Source organism: Artibeus jamaicensis, unplaced genomic scaffold (genome assembly GCF_021234435.1).
Source record: "Artibeus jamaicensis isolate MK-2021 breed Jamaican fruit bat unplaced genomic scaffold, CSHL_Jam_final scaffold_1019, whole genome shotgun sequence".
Classification (NCBI taxonomy): domain Eukaryota; kingdom Metazoa; phylum Chordata; class Mammalia; order Chiroptera; family Phyllostomidae; genus Artibeus; species Artibeus jamaicensis.
The window spans coordinates 36,559,396-36,576,430 of record NW_026522025.1 but is presented as its reverse complement, the minus strand read 5'-3'; the positions used below and the strand labels follow the sequence as shown (position 1 = coordinate 36,576,430).

The 17,035-nt window shown below is 43.8% G+C and overlaps 1 protein-coding gene across 2 annotated transcripts in view; it reads left to right on the top strand.

Moving 5' to 3' along the window:
* The first annotated feature begins 1,019 nt into the window (after window positions 1-1,019).
* Window positions 1,020-17,035, top strand: part of TGFBR3 (transforming growth factor beta receptor 3) — a 195,320-nt gene continuing 179,304 nt past the window's right edge. For both annotated transcript variants that reach the window (XM_037154394.2, XM_037154392.2), the window contains exon 1: window positions 1,020-1,109. The gene's annotated coding sequence lies outside the window, so the exon portion shown is untranslated. The remainder of the gene's footprint in view (window positions 1,110-17,035) is intronic.

Here is a 17,035-nt window from a genome sequence, read left to right as displayed (position 1 = left end):
AGTATCAAAGTGGTGTTCTGATTACTTCACACATTGACCCTTGCTGGCACAGGTCCTCCAGAAGATGCAGTGCTGCCAACAGGTTGGTTTACATCGCTCCGACCTTAGGATGGCATCAGTTACGCGGACGTAGCTTCTTTATTCGTAGCAATTTATATAGCAAGTACACGACGGGTTGGGTAATGCACTTTCAGCTGTTAGGAGGAGGCAAGCCGGTTGGCGGTTACCATCAGAGCACATCTTGAGATAACTAACAAGCAGGACTGGAGGTGGGAAAAGCAAATAAGGACAGAATGAATATGTGCAAGGGGTTTGTGCTAGGAAATGGGCAGGAAGGTGTGATCAAATTACTGCAGGTTTTAGAAATTTTATATCAAGACGGAGGTAACCAAATAAAAATCCAACTCCTCCAGGGAGCCCTGGAAAGTTTGAAGGACCTGTTTTGAGCAAGCGATTCTTTGCAGCTCGCATCCCCATACTTGTGCCTCTCCCACCCCAACCTTCCCAGAGGACCGGGACCCCCTCCCGCTGCCCTAACCCGGGTGCACAGCAGTCCGGCAGTTCCCGGAGTTTCTTCTTTTCCTCTCTTGATGGTCCAAAGGGAAACGCAAGCTCCAGCAGCGCTCCGGGCTCATCCATCAGTACCGGAGGAAAAGGGGGAGGAGAGAGGAGGCGGGAGGCAGTAGGAGGAGTTTCTCGTGGCTGGGAGCCCTCAGTGGGGCCGGCGGAGGAGGAGCGCCCTTCCCCCCGCGCGCTGATTGCTGTGGCGTCCTGCCCGTCCCCGCCCGCGTGTGTGTGAGGGCTAGCTAGTGCGCTGGGTCGGCCCGATGGGGGTAATCGAGGTTTTCGGGGACGCCGAGCGGCGCTTTCCTCTTCCCAGTGAGTGAGGGAGGCAAGTCGGTGGCTGTCGTGCCCGGCCACTTTCCCCGTGTGATTCCCGGAGCGCTTTGCAGGAGGCGAAAGTCTCCGGCGGGTCCCGATGGCGTAGTTGAGCCGCTGCGCAGCAGCTGCTGGAGCTCGCGGCCCGCGAACGTTGGGCGGGGAAACTTTCCTCTGCTTTCCTCCCAACTTGCTGCGGGTGGATCTCCGCTTGACACACTGCCTCCGAGGTACGTGCCTGCCCGGCCCCCATGGTGCTGCAGCCCACGCCGGGAGTCCCCTGGGCGCACCGCTAGCCCAGGAGCTCCCATCCCGGCCGACAGTGGTTTCTGCAGGCTGCGCAGAACCTTGGGCGCTGCGCGGGGTTCCATGCCTGCTTCATGGCCAGGGTCGCTCCGGCTGCTCGGACCCCGAGGCTTGGAGGGGTGGCATGGGTTAGGCGCCCAGGAGCCAAGGACCCGTGGTCGGCGGTTGCTGGGGAGTGGCTACCCAGCTGGGCAGCCTGCTACTCTGAGCTGGGGCAGACTTCTCCACGCCTGCCCTCACTCTTAGCCACAGGGCACGCCGGCCACTTCCCACTGAGCGCGTGACAGCGTTGGTGGGAAGTTTGTTGTGGGTTTGCACTCAGTTGCCCTTTGCAGAGGCTGCAGCCGTGGGACTCGCGCACAGACGGGAGCTGCGCTCCCCGTGGGCCGCACTCTCAGTGCTCGCTGTGTGGGCGTTCGTGGAGCCCTGCAGCCGGGTGTCCCCGCGAAGAACGCCCCATTCCCCCCGTAACTTATTAGCCACCTTACCCTGTTTAATTTGAAGGCTTCTCTAGTTCAGTTGGTTAGAACAAGCTTGGGAATTTGGGATTGTTGCTGGGGCAATCTATCAGCTTGCAGTCTTGTCCTTACTCTGGAGCACTGGCCCCACTTTCCATAATCACGTAGTGTAAAAAACCGGCTTGTCAAACATGCATTGCCTTGACAGAGTAGAACTTAAGAGACTTAGGGTCTTAAAAAAAAAAAAGCCAAGAGGAGAAAAATCACTCTGTTTCTTTAGCTGTGAAACGGGAATTATAACAGTACTGGCCTCGTAGGGTTGCTGTGTTGGTGCTGGTTGTCCGGAGCCCCGAGGTGACGGAAGAGCGAGAGAGGGTGGGGGTGGCCGGAGTGACAGACTGAGGTGAGGAGCCGGGCGTGTTCTGAACTCCATCTCCCAGAGAAATAAGCGAATTGTTGGGGCGGACGGTAGTCTCTGCGGGTAGCAAAGCACATGTCAAAACCTTTTAATTTTTCTGAAATGGTACGTTATCCTGCAGTTATTTCAGTGTGAAGTTAGCACTTTTTTTTTTTTTGCGTAATAATGATAGCTTACGTTTACTGAGCCCAAACTCTGTACCAGACACTCTCTTAAATGACTTTCCGACACAGTTGCATTTAATCCTCACACCAGTTCTATGGTAAACAAAGTAGTAGCCCATTTTACAGTTAAGATACTAGAGGTTAGTTACTTGCCCGACCTCCTACACAACTTTCTCTTAGTTCTGAGTCCAGAGTTAGCTTAGTCACTTAGAGAGCAGCAAGTGCAGTCAGACTAGTGTGCAGTGTGTCCAGGAGTCTTCTCCCACTGTTCAATTTCCCATCCGAGTTGGACACACATCCCTTGAAACACAAATAAGGTATGTGCGATTAGTTGAGGTGATAATCACCGCTCCTTTGAAACTGGTTCCAAGAAATTATATATAGAACTCTGATTTGTGTTAATGAATATGGATCTTTACTCTTAATTTCTTTTATTAATTCTCCAGACATTGTTGGTCAGTGTTACTTGTCTTCCTTAGGAAACAGCTTGGGGTTGGCACAAGAGGCAGGGAAATAATTCTTACCCCCTTAAGGGCTATTAAAATGAGATTGATTTCATGCCATTGTGTCAGTTAAAGGATGTTGCTCTGTTTCTTGGTGTTCTCTGCTTTTGGCTTTGGTTCTGCATTGTTTAGTGTTTCAAGGTTTCAGCATTTTTTTTTTTTTTTTTGCCCTTCAGTTTTGTCTTTTTCATTTGTCAACTTTAATTTTTCCTGTTTTGATGGAATCTGACCATTACATGGCAGCCTTGCTTAACAACTGTTGCTCCAGCTCATGTTTTTAAATATAAAAGTCACCAAGTTACTTTTGAACCCCAGCACTTCAAAGGCAACCCCTGGGGAATTCATTGTTATTTTGAATATTAGCCAACAGGGGGAGCATAGCACACTATTGATGTCTATTAGGCTTGTAAACCAGTTTTTAGGGCATTAAGCACACATTTCAGAAATGGAAAATGTTTTGAATTTATCAGCAAAATAACCAAGTTGATTTCTGAGTTTACAGTGGAGAGCTGGGTTTAATTTCAACTGATGACAATGAGAATGACCTTGAGGACAAGGCTCACATGTTGGATATGTGTCAACTCTGTGGTGGCTGGACAGATACTAAATACACATGTAGTTTTTTTCCTTAAGAGGTGACTGTAAAGTAGTTGTGTGTATTTTTAATAATATTTAAAATTATTTAGGAGAACAGGGAGTCCAGGAAATCTTTGAATCATCGTGAATCTTTTTGTAATGATCCTCATTTGTCTTTTGTAAACAACTGCATGTAGTGAATTTGTTCTCAGGAGGTTGGTGCACACGAAACCCTATCACTTTATTTTTCATTAACAACTTCCAAGTTCAAGACAAGAAGGGATTATTGTCCCGAATAACAACATTTCTCTCAACTGTGCATTGTTCAGAAGCTAATGTGTTAGTGTGGTAATAGTTCTGAAACATCAGATTTGTCTACAGACACACCATACCTGTAAATATACTATAAATGATCTTGAAGAATTAACGTGTTTGGAAAAAACAGTCATACTGACTTTTTAAAGAGGTTTTGGATCTCTGCAGTTTTATAGGCCGGTTTCCCTTCTTGTTTCCTGTGCATCAGGTACTATTGACTTAACTTTATTTCATTTACCAAGTTAGGGTCAAAAGGATCTTATTTTAAAATACCATAACTTTCAAATTTTAGTTACTCCCTTTTAAATCTCAACATTCCACTGAGACTTTAGAGTAGCATTTTATTTAGCATCTAACTTAGTCTTCCACGCTCTCATCCATGCCACTCCTTCAGCAGACGTTTATCCAGCCCCAACTCCCTCACAGGCTTCTGGCTCCTGGTCTTAGAGTTTGGCGAATTAATTGTCCTGTAACAATCCTCTGGCGGCAGGCGATCAAGATACTTAAGGCTTCCTGGGGCTTTGTGGTAGAAACCCTTTATAGATTGATGAAATTGGTTTGTGTAAAGGGAGGTATTGTCCCATTCTTTTTTAAGTCTCAAAGGAATTAATCTTTGGCTTTTGCATGCAAACTTGGTCGGACCTTGTAAAAATCAAGTGATCTTTTCTGAAGACAGAATCTGGGTCTAAGTGCCCCAAGGCCGAAGGACTCTATGTCCTTTGAGTAGCCCTAAGAAGGTGATCACTACTGACTTCTTTAGTGCCTAACTGATGACCAATTTCCTGGCATCATAAATCTGTAGAAAGTTCTGACTTTATATTTCAAGGTTAACAGACAGAACGGTCAGAATTTAGATGATGACCGGTAAGTATTAACATTGCTGTAATATCTTTCTGATGAATTAGCTCTGTGGTCATTTTGGATTACCCTTGTTCTTGATAATCCATTTTAAAAATGTCTCTCCACCCCCTCTTCTTTCATTGCTATTGGGCAAACACTGATTATGATTGTCAGGTTCATTATTTAATGAGGACAGTCTTCATTTTTTTCCCCTCTTAATTTATTTTAAAAGTGATGCTATTGCTGTTTCAATCTGTCCATTGAAGCATTTTCCTTGTATTTTAAAACTTCTTTGGAACTTTTAAAACTTAAAAAGTCTTAACTACTTAAAAATTTTTCTTAATTGATTTTATAAAAAGAGGAAGAGGGGAGAGAGAGAGAGAGAGAGAGAGAGAGAGGGAGAGATGGAAGAAAGAGATAGAAATGTCTATTTTGTTGTTCTCCTTAGTTGTGTGTTCATTGGTTGCTTCTGGTGTGTGCTCTGCAAGGAGAGCAGACCCTCAACCTTGGCATATAGGGACCAATGCTCCAACCAATGGAGCTATCACACCAGGGCTAAAAAAGGTTAACTACTTTTTGAAATTTGCATACCTCGAAATAGATAAAATTTTTTTTTAGATTTTATTTATTTATTTTTAGAGAGAGGGGGAGGGGGAGAGAAAGAGAGGAAGAGAAACATCAATGTGTGGTTGCCTCTCACATGGCCCCCACTGGGGGCCTCATCCACAACCCAGGCGTGTGCCCTGACTGGGAATCAAACCAGTGACCCTTTTGGTTTGCAGCCCCATTCTCAATCCACTGAGGTACACCAGCCAGGGATAACTGTTTTTAGAGATCTTTTTTTTTTAAAATTTATTTATTTATCTTTAGAGGGGAAGGGAAGGAGAAAGGGAGAGAAACATCAATGTATGGTTGCCCTTTGCGCATCCCCTGCTGGGAACTGGCCTGCAGGGAACCGGCCTGCAACCCAGGCATGTGCCCTGACTGGGAATCGAACCGCGATTGTCAGGTTCGCAGGCCCGAGCTCAATCCACTGAGCTACACCAGCCAGGGCCCTAGAGATCTTTAATGTAAAAGTAATCTTGTATTGCCTCTAGGAACATGGAAATTAGGAATGAAAAAGTGAATCTAGGTTATATGAACAACTAGCTTTTAAAAAATAACAGTTAGCCTTTAATAATCTTAGTGAGGGTGTTTGTGGCTTTGGAAAAATATTACGGCACCAAGATCCATGACAGTAATTTCTCTGGTTCCACATCTTCAGAGTAACACTTGGAATGATAGCATTGTCTCTTTGTAGCATTTCATAAAACACAAGCTATTGCCAATTTGTTAGGATTCTAGTCAAGCTGAAATAAATCAACACAGCTTGGAAGGGCTTTATGAGAAGCATCTGGGTCGACTCCTTGGCTCTGTCCATTTCTAGATTTCTGGTTTTGTATCTTTTGAAACAGCACACTTGTTTGCTAACTGACATTGAGCTTTATTTCCTCCGTTTGCAAAGCCCTTGCATAGACTGAGCACAGATTTCCGAGCATTCTTCCTTCTCTTAGAGAAGGGCTAATGATTTGTATCTCTCAACCAAGACATGTACAATGTTTTGTGTTTGAGGCAACATTTATAAAAATTTTGCGTGTGGCCATGCTTATTTGGGCCTTATTCTACTTTATTTAATTCTTCAGTTTTCCAGGCCAAACATCGAGTCTTACTAGGCTGACAAGTGCAGGTATTCCTACAGGGCATGGAGGTCATATTTAAAACCAAAATTGTTCTTGAAGACCCAAAACAGGGTTCTCCAGAGCCCTGTCCGAGGCCACCCTGCCGTCTCCTGTTTATGACGGATTATCATCTGGTGTTTGCGCTGAAAGACTCTTCAAGGCTGAGAAGGAGACTGTGTGATAGTAGAGCTCGGCAAAGTTAATGTTAGGGCTTAAGGTTAAATTGTTGCCACAATAATAATTTCTTTATTTATTTTTTAAATTTTATTTATTGAGAGAGCGAGAAAGAGATTGATTTGTTGTTCCATTTATTTATGCATTCATGCATTGTTTCTGGTGTGTGCCCTGACTGGAGGTCAAGCCCACAACTTTGGTATATGCGGACGACGCTCTAACAACTGAGCTACTCCTCCAATAATATGGAATTTAGAATTAAGGATTAAGTCTGAAATGTTAGCTCTGTCTTCACTTTAAGGAAAAGGAGGGTAATACAGAAGCACATACTCTCTGTGCCTCTTGGGCACCAGACTCTGGGAAGAAGGGGGGCTTCAGAGTCGGGTGCCGTTTGCAGAAGGGAGAAGCACCTGCTTCCCTGCCCGCCCTGGTGCCCATGTCGTTTCCCTGCTGCGTGCTGAAGGCCAGGTTTGTGGGCGAAATTGCAGATGGGCCATTTGTAAAAACACATTTAAGTGGATTAGCCCTTGAAAAAATGATCTTCAGAAAACAGTCTTTACAAATACTAGTCCTTGAGCGTCCAGTGGATCAGACGGCCCTGGGACGCCTGCAGGTTCACAGGCTTGGTGACTTAACCGCCACCGACAGTAAGAACACCAGGTGGAGAGCCCAGCAGAACTTGGATTTCTTTCTTTTCTTTTTATTCTTATTATATACCATTTTATTAATGGAAACTTGATGTATACTTAATTCCATTTGCTGTGTGAAAAGATTCCCTTTTGGGAGTATAATTTGGTTAGCATTTTTAGGGGGCTATGTGCTTTCACAATATGGAATTGGTCATTGGATACAAGAGTACATGGCTGGCTATTTGCAAATTCCTCACAGTTAACTAATTATAGGATGATTGTGGCAGCAGAATGTGGATTTTTTCACACTTGCGAGGTTATTTGAGGTGAAATACTTACATCCAAACCTCATAGCCCCGTATTTATGTGGGTACCCTATGTATATTTGTGTGCTATACCATGAGTTATCTCTTCTGTTTTTTTTTTCTTTAAAACAAAGCTTACTCAAAAATAAAATTCTCTTCTGAGTATCCATAAAGAATAGATGTCTCATTTTGTTATGGTAGACTTTGTGCAGTTGACTGGCATGTTGCATTCAACTCTGAGGGAAAGCACCACTGACTCATTACAAACACTTTGCATCAATGTAGTGTGAGGTCTTCCCTATGTGTGTGGGAGAGGTTTCTGATCTTCTAAATGGCCATGCTCACGATTGCTGGTCTCTTTCTGCCAGTGTTTCTGAGCAGGCATTCCTCTTAGTTTTCTTATTCTTGTGTCATTATAGAGATTGTTACTTGTTGTGTGTTCGTAGAATACCGCCTGAATCATGAATAAATACTTAGGCTGACAGCCCGTGTTTTGGAGACACACCTGTCTCTCTGTTTTAAGAGCATCGTACTGTCCGTTACAGTTGCTGCGCAGCCATTGGAGGCATGATGCTTTTGACATGGGAGCTAGGGGGAAGGATGACGACGCAATGCACAGTTTTCTGTATTTGCACATGTTTAGTTTGTAGTATCTCTATTTCATTATTAGAGTGGTTGCTCTCTAAGTTATTCAAGGTTTTAATTTCACTCAGTGTGTGGGCTAATAAGGTTTCCTGTAGAACCAGTTCTACTAAATTCTTAAAAATGCTTCCACAAAGCATACCTGGCTGGGTAGGGCTTTCCGAAACGTTCCAATGGGAGATTCTGCACATGAAGCAGGGTTCTACTTAGCCTGACTGGGTGGGGAGGCTAGGGAAGGGAGGGGAGTGTCTAATTTGTCAGGAGAAAATTCATTTTTGTGTGATAATAAGGGGTTTAAATGTATTCAAGTAGGTACCTAGGTAAGAGGTTTGCAAAAGAAATTTCGCAAAGGTTGAGGTTCTGCAGCTGGCAACTCCTACAACCCCAAAGATCCTGTTCTCTGAGGCCAGGAAAAAGCAGTCTGGTTCCAATTATATATCACAAAAATAGGGAGATTAGGCCAAGAAAAATGATCATTTGGTTGTTGGGTTGCTTTTTTTGTAGAGAGTAAAGGAGAAAGTGTAGTAGATGCACTTTAAAAATATCTGTTAGTTTTTATATTGGCTTTCAAATTTTTCTCAAGCATTCTGTATTGGAAATTAAGAGTAGTTTTGGGATTAAAGACTCCTGCCTCCTTCATCTTCTTTTTGTTTTTCAGAGAGCAAACAGAAGAGCAGTTAGGCCATTTCTGCTGACACTTAGCGATTTGGCCCCGGTGTTCTGGGAGTGACTGATGTTTTTGGTAAAGCCTTTTCCTGACCGAATAGTGTCAGGTTATGGGCTCCCAGCATCACACCAGGGAGATGGTGCTATGGACTTTTTTTATTATCCTTTCTGCACTGCCTTGAACAGAAATATAGTTCTGCTGCTTAGCATTATTCTGCTGGGGGAGACTAGGGATGCTAGTTTGAGAAGAATGCAAAGGTGAGAAGCCTAACTGGAAGTCAGATGATGAGTGGGTGAGTGTATTGTCCTCAGCACTTGTCAGAAGCAACTAGCCTTTCTTAAAGCCTGCTGCTAGTTTCAGGATTAGTGGTCCCACATGAGACCCAGGTGTTAACTAAGAGAAGATCACCCCCAGCAGATCTTAGTTCCTGTTTCTCATACCTTACACCTCCTCAGAGTGTTGAATAGAACTTTCTTGGTGGTACAGAATCTTTGATAACAGGGTATGCCAGGGCTGGTGGTGTTTAGCTATTGGCTCTTTTTTCTCACCTCCCATGACCTCCTTGGTCTTCTGCAGTTGGGTTCCCACGCCCACCACACTCACTGGGACAGGGCGCTAGAAAAGGTGCAATGTGCAAAATTCCGTACTTGCTGTCGGTCAGCATCCTCATTACTGTCTCTCCGATGCATTCGCCGCTTTACTCTCCTATTTTCCCCATGTTTTATTATCTCAGCTTTCTTTCACCTTCCTCATCTCTGTTCAGATTTCCTTTTCAGTGCTTGATCCTTGGGTGTTGGCACTCTCCAGCGTTCCATTTCCCCTTGCTTTCCCCTTCTCAGTCACTTAGTCGCTCATGTTTCCAGAAACTCCTGCTTACTTGCTTACTTCCCCAAGCCGAAGCCCACTAATCTCACGGTGTCTTACCTGTAGCAGACCTCACTTGTTCTTTCCTTCTCTATTTGCAAATCATCATCTCACCTGGATAGGCATCTTCCAGTTTGTTTCCTTGCCTTTGGTGTCCCTGTCTCAAATTATTTGCTTATTATGGTTGATAAAATACATTATGGTTCGAAAACACAGATCTGTTTTTGTTTCTTACATTTAAAAAATCTCTGCTGTTCCATTATCCTTAGCATGGGATGTCTAGTTTATTAACAACAGAGCATTAGTCTACTCTTTCAGCCATTTCTCCTCCACTTCCTCTGTGAAGCTCACTGTGCTCATATTGGACTCTTCATGGTTTTCAAAGCACACCCTGCACTCTCATGTCCCGTTCCTTTCATGATTGTCCCTTCTCTCGCACCCCCTTCTTTTCCTTCTCTCTGGGGGCCCCCAGCTCACTGATCCAGGAAAACTCCGCTGTCAGTTTCTCTGGTGATGCTTCCCGTGGCTCCTCCTGGTGGGTGGTTGGCTGCTTCCCTGTTAATTACAGCACTCATCCAGCTGCCTCACGAGGACTAATTTTCTTCCTCTGCCAGACCGTGGACTTCCTCTAGAGTAAGACTGACTCTTATCATCTTCGTATCCTGGGTGTGTGGTGTGGACTTGGCATATACGTCATCAAATTGAATTCTTCAACTCAGTTCCATGACAGTTAAAGCTTTGGGGAAAGAGCACACTTATAGTCTATATAAACTATAATAAAAAAGACAGAGGAAATCAACTCAGAGTCATAGGGTTTAGGGTAGAGTAGGGCTTGGAAATAATCCTCTTCAAACCCCTCTAAAGGGGAGAACGGCCAGGTCCAGAGAGGTTAGGTGGAGTGCCCAAGATCTCGTGGCTGGGAAATAGTGCTTCCGTGGGCCCCTCTGCATCGTTCTCTGCACCGTAGCCAGCATGGCCTGATAAAACCTAAGTCAGAGCCTCTCACTCCTCTACTTAAAACACTCGACTGTTCTTGTCTTTCTCAGAGTAAAAATCAAAATCCTTAGAATGATCTGTAAAGTCCTGCATCACCAGTCCCGACTCCTTTGCTGTTACTTCTTTAGCCTCACTCTGCCACTTACGCACTCTGCTCCAGCGGCCTCACCTGCTTGCCATTTTCCCAGTGAGCCAGGCACACTCTGTCTCAGGGCCTTTGCATGTGCTGTTTTCTTTGTTTGAAATGTTTTTCTCCTAAATGTGTACACAGTTCATTTCCTGTAGGACCTTACATAAAACAAAGACACAAACCAAACTAGAGACCCTCAAATATTTCCTTCCCCTCTTTTCTGCTTTACTTGTTTTCTTAGCATTTATCTCTATCTCATATACGATTATATATCTTGTTTGTAGTCTGTCTCCCCTGACTATGATGTAGGTTCCTGGAGAGCAGGGACTTTTTATATATTTTATTCCCTGTTGCATCCCACACCTAGAACAGTCTTGGCATTGAATAGGCACTTGATAAGTATGTGTTGGATGAATAAATAAACAAGAAGAAGCAAGCTTTTGTGGATTTTTATGGCTAAATGTACACCTAGGATATTCAAAAGGAAAAACCATCAGATCCGTCTGGAAGAAGAATCTGATTTTTTAAATGCCACATTTGAGGCCTGTCAGACTAGAACACTGACCTCTTTTTTAATTGTCCGACTTGAAGCAGCAACCTTGGGCCCTCCTCACCTCCCCAGCCTTACAAGTGGTTTGGGAAAACTCCCATTTTACCTCTAACAGGTTTAGACTTGCTGTGGTTTCTCTATGCCTGTGGTTTGCCCTTTAACCCATCCAGCTATGAAGATGAAGAGTAAACAGAGCATTAAAGAAAAGAGCCGGGAGAGAGGAGCAGAATTTCCTTGTGGCCCTGACATGTCCCTGGGCCCTGGGCCCGCCTGCAGGGCAGCTGGTCACCTTCCAGAGCTGCTTCAGGGCTGTGCTCTAAGGGATGGTGTGGAGACCACCAGGCCAGAAGACGTTTGAATTTTGCTTTGATGTTCTAATTTCTTTGAAAAGAAATGGGAAGTTTAGATAAAAAAATACATTGGAGAAAGGATTTTTTAAAAACAAAGTTACCATCTTAATTTTGAAGAGAGATTCCAACTTACTGTTCTCAAGACAGAGGATTGCAGGCCCGGCCAGGTAGCTCAGTTTGTTATAAGGTTGTGCCGATTCGCCAAAGTTGTGGGTTTGATCCCCTCTCTGGTCAGGACACACACAGGAATCAACCAATAGATACAAAGACAAGTAAACAACAAATCGATGTTCTTCTTTCTCTCCCTTCCTGTCTCTCTCTAAGGTGGGGAGGGGGGACCATGGAGGGTTGCAAATGAAATTACTACTTGTTTCTGTCAATGGTGCAGTGAGGAGACAGTCCTGGGATTCAGTCCCGTGAAACCAGTGACTTAAATTACAGTAAAGTACACTTTTGAAGAAGCATCTGAAGCTTGGGGATAGGGGCATGCTGAGTGAAGAGCTAATTTATAGTAGTGTAACAGTGATGTCAGAGTAATTGGCTTCCTGTTCTTTGCGTAGCGTCAGTACGGTTCTCAGAGAGGCCTTCTCATCAGGACAGGAAACCCAGCCAAAGAAGTCAAAGGCTTAGGAGGAAGTGATTGGCCATGTACAAAGCCAACAGCATCATGAAACCCTGGGTTCAAGTTGAAATAAATTGTCTCGAATGGAGCTAAGTTATTAATGACCTGGTTAAAAATCATAGCTACCATTTCCTGAACTCTAAGAACATAGTAAGTATTAAGTGCTTTATGTGATATTAAGTTAATCCTCATAACAACCCCATTAGGGAAAAGAATCACTATCTCTACTTTACAGATGAGGCTTGTTTAGTAAGTTGCATGCAGTGATACCACCAGGAAGAGGCAAGGTAGGGATTTGAACTCAGGTCAGCTGGAGGGTCCCACACTTGGTGCCCCTAGAACACACCAAGTATACTTTCCCTGCAGGGCCTTTGCACTTCCTATCCCCACTGCCTGGGATGCTTTCCCACCAGATACTTCATAGCTCTGTCTCCTACCTCTGTTCTCAAATGTCACCATATCTGAGGCCTTCTAAAAAGGGTCTGGTCATCCTTTCCACTGTGTGGGAGGGGCGTTTCTCCTACACCATCAAGCAATTCTCAGACACCAGCAGGGTGTCTGAGTTCAGATCAATTCTGACACTATTTACTCTCTACTAGGAGACAGCATCAAATTCCACAGGTTAGTGGCTCTGTCCCACAAGGCCTCACTCCACTTCAGACACAGGTTCCAATCTGTGCTTCTGACCTCTGTGCTGTAGATTGGAGATCAACTACCCCCTCTTTTGGTTTGACTTATTGAATATTTGTATGAATGACTCACAGAACTCAGAGAAACATTTTATTTACTCGATTACCAGTTAATTATAAAAGGACATAACTCAGGAACAGCCAGACGGAAGATGCATAGAGTGAGCTGTGTGGGAAAGGACATGGAGCTTCCATGCCCTGTCTGAGCAGGACTCTCCCAGAATTTCCCCGTGTTTGCTAGCCCAGAAGCTCCCTGAATCCCATCACTTGGGTTTTTATGGAGGCTTCATTATGTAGGCATGATTGATAAAGTTATTGGCCATTGGTGATTGATTTATCGCCCCTCTATTTTCCTCATCCAAATGTGTGGTTAGTTCTCCTGGCAACTGGCCCCATCTTTGAGGTGGGTCCAAAAGCCACCCAGGAAGCAAAGACATCTTTATGCCTCTTATCACTTAGGAAATTGCAAGAGTTTTAGCAGCTCTGTGTCAGAAATGGAGAGGAAGCCCAAATATAAATATTTATTATAAATCACACTCTCACACCTTCCCTGACCACTCTATGTAAAATAACATCCTTCCTCTCATCACTCTTTCTCCTTAATCTGTTATTTTTCTTCATAGGACTTACCACCATTTGACACATTATATAGTTGTTGTCTGTCTCCCCCATTAGGTCAACTTCATGAAAACAGTGTTGTGGTTAGTTCACTGCTCTGCCCTGAACAGTGTCAGGAATGAGGTAGATGCTAAAAATGTTTGTTGGGTGAATAAATAAAGTAAAATAAAACTGCTGACTGTGACTTCTCAGTTTCTAGAGTGAAATAACATCCCTTATGTTAGATCTAATCACACTGCGTACCACCAGAGGGTCTGTGCAGGGCCTGGGTGCTGACCCTAGTTGGAGGAGTTCCTGTTCGTGGTTAAGAGCATGGGCTGTGGAATCAGACTGACCTGGGCTCCAGTCCTGCTGCTGGGACTCACTGGCTTGTGACCCTGGGGTTGTTGAGCAGCACGAAGACTCACGTTTCTCACTATCAAGAGGACTAAAGGACATCTATCTCCTTGAGTTATTGAGAGGATGAAATGCAAAATCAGAAACATTTTGTGAGGTAAGAAGAAAGCAGGGTGTTAGCCTCTACTAGGAAGGAAAATGTGGTATAAACACGTGAACAACCACAGAATAATTACAAAGCAGCGTGTGGACAAAGCTTGGCTGTGTTACTAACCGGCTGTGTAACGGTGGGCCGCTCATTGAGCCTTTCTTAATTCTTGGTTTTGCTAATCTGTAAAATTAAAGGGTTGGGGTATGTGTTATCTATTTCTAACATTCTGAGTCGATGTTGAGTAGAAGGTAACATGGAACAAATGAGGTGAGTGGAATAAGTGGAATTCTTGGAGTTTGAGGAATAGAATAAATATCGCAGTTTTGGTAAAATGGGCAGATCTGATAAAATTCAGGTTTTGTGTGTGCCTTACATTGTTTGCAAGATAATTCATAGAAATATTTTTGTTGATATAAATTAAATATTAAAAATAGCTAATGTGTTAGTACAGGCAAGCATCTTTGGAGATATTGTGGGTTCAGTTTGACTACTGCAGTAAGAACCATGTTGTAATAAAGTGAGTCATACAACTTTTTGGTTGCCCAGTGTGTATAAAAATTTAATGTACATATTTAATTAAAAATATTTGATTGCTAAAAAATGCTAACCATCCTCTAAGTCTGTTAAAGAAAAAGGTTAGAAGTGCTCAACTGAGGGTTTCCAGAAATGTTCAATTCGTAAAAAACAGCATCTGTGAAGCATGAGAAAGCAGAACTCAGTGAAACAAGGATGCCTGTGAATTATTTACACTTAAGTTGTCAGATTGAGTGTTTTCCTTAGATAATACCTCCCCATTCTGTTAAGGCAGGAAGGCATTCCTGCTAGCCATTACACGATCATGCATTTTAAATTTCCACAAGTAAGTCTGAAATCTCATTTTATAGGAGGGATTGAGAATCAGTTGTTAGCCCATTTAATGTCAATTCTAAGTAAGATGTAGGATAAAAGAGTTTCTTGTTTAATCTCTTTGTACTGAAGAGGAAGAAACTAAAGCCCAGAAAAGGTGACTTGCCTGAGCTTGTAACACACGTTGATGCCAGAACTCCTGCATGTCCTGTTCTTTTACGGCTGCCTGAGGTGTAGGTTCTTTTTAGACACGTTTTATTTGTTAGCTTATCATTTAGTATTAAGAAATGTTCTGATAACTCGCCATCCTTCCATACTGCTTCCCATTGTAAAGTGCACAACCCACTGTGACACCTTTGGCAGATGCCCACTGTTGCCAAGTGGTGAGCTAGGCAGCCCATGACCCCTCTCTCCAGAGTGAGCAAATGAGTGGGAAAGCCATGTGTGGAAGGAAGTGATTACATGCAGATTTACCTGCAAGGTTGCATTGCACTACATTCCAGGTGTCCAAGTTTAACTTCATCTCTGAGAGTCAGAGGAGGCCATCTTAAAGATGTAATGCTTAGATACACACCTGAGACCTGAAGATATGAGAAAGTGGCCATGTTAGGGGGACCATGGAGGGTCCCTGAGGCCCAATGCAGTGCATTGCTTCTGGAAGCAAGGGCTTGGGCTGTGGTGGAAGCGGACTGAGGTGAGTGTGGTTGGAACATGTAGGGGATGAGGTTGGACTAAGTAGGTAACATCCAGAAGCCATATAAAGGGTTTTAATTCTTAATGTTTCACAGGCTTAGCCTGCTGAGCCTTTTCCTTACCAAATAATGTCAGTTAAGGAATTAAAATGTATCTGTTGGGGTATTGCCCTTATCCAGGGGGAATAATTTAAATTGGAAGTCAGTGAGAGACATAAAAATAATATGCTTAATTGTAGTGAGCAAAATAGTCTATTTGTTACAGTGTTTATTCTAAATTCATGTATTTGCAGAATTCCTGTGAATATAAATAAACACATGAATCATATATTTCAGTAGATTACTGTATATTGGACCAAATAGTCTACTGGACATCTAGTAGATGGTGCTTCCCCAAAGCTTTTTTAATGGCCTCGTGCTCGTGAGGGACTAAGGGATGATGACTTGGTGTCCTGAGAATATTCAGATTGCCAGCTTTGGCTGGAATAATTGCAGCTTCATGGTTTAATGAGCCCATCTGGTGATAGCTGATCGCTCACTGCAGGCAGCTGGGTTGGTTTGGTGGCAGTGCCAGGCTGAGTTGTGCTGCCCTAACTCAACCCCTGAAGATAAGCTGGGAATCATACGGTGGAACAGAGTAGGGCCATGAGGCCCGATCCCTGTAATTTATACCAGAGACCTTGAGGCAGTAGCTCTGCCCCTCTTTGGGAGCAGCTTTGCCATATTGTACTGAGTGTGGAGTCCTTATCTTTTGGCGATAGAAAGAATTGCTGAAATTCTAGTGGATAAGTCTAAATCCCAAATTAACACACACTTTGATATACACTATTTATATATTGCTATTAGTAGTTTGCTTAAACTATTAGTAGTTTAACCATAAAAGCTCCCATGACTCTTATTTTTTAAAAATGTACTGTGTGGGCCAGGTATTATTTTGGGTACCGTGCCCATATTCTGTCTCCTGCTGCAGTCAGAATATAGCATCATTTTCCAGATGAGGGGTGATGAGACTTGGTGACTTGTCCGATGTAACACATGCCAGGTTTGGAACCCTGAATTATAGTTCTCTATTAATTCTGGCTTACAATTGTAAGTAACAGGAATCCTTGGATGAAAAATATTAAATGTGAAAGGTGGTTCTTGGAGTATCGCAAGGGTGAGTGAAAACTCCATCCTAGTTTATAACCTGAACAAAACACCCTTGTGAAATATATCCATGCCCACCCTCTCCTTTTCGCTGTATTTTGCTTGGGCACTGCAGTCGGTTGTGCTTGGGATAGATAGAAGGGCTTCTAAGGACTGACTGAAGGTCAAGCCCAAAGACACTAAGGATGCTGAATCCAGAGATGTGTTGGTCACACTCTCAGCCAGCAGCCAGGGTGGACCAGGTTCTAGAGGTGCAGGGTAGGGTGGAGTCCAGCTTCCCTGTACCTCTTGTACCCTCTGTGCCTCCTGCCTCCCTACCCAGTGTTGTCCATGGGGAATTCCTGCCCACAGGGACAGGGGTTCAAGAGTAATCATTGTTTTTTTTTCCCTGCCACTGATAGCCACCGGATGTTGGACTTGAATTAATCGTAGGCCTCAGGAAGATATAAAT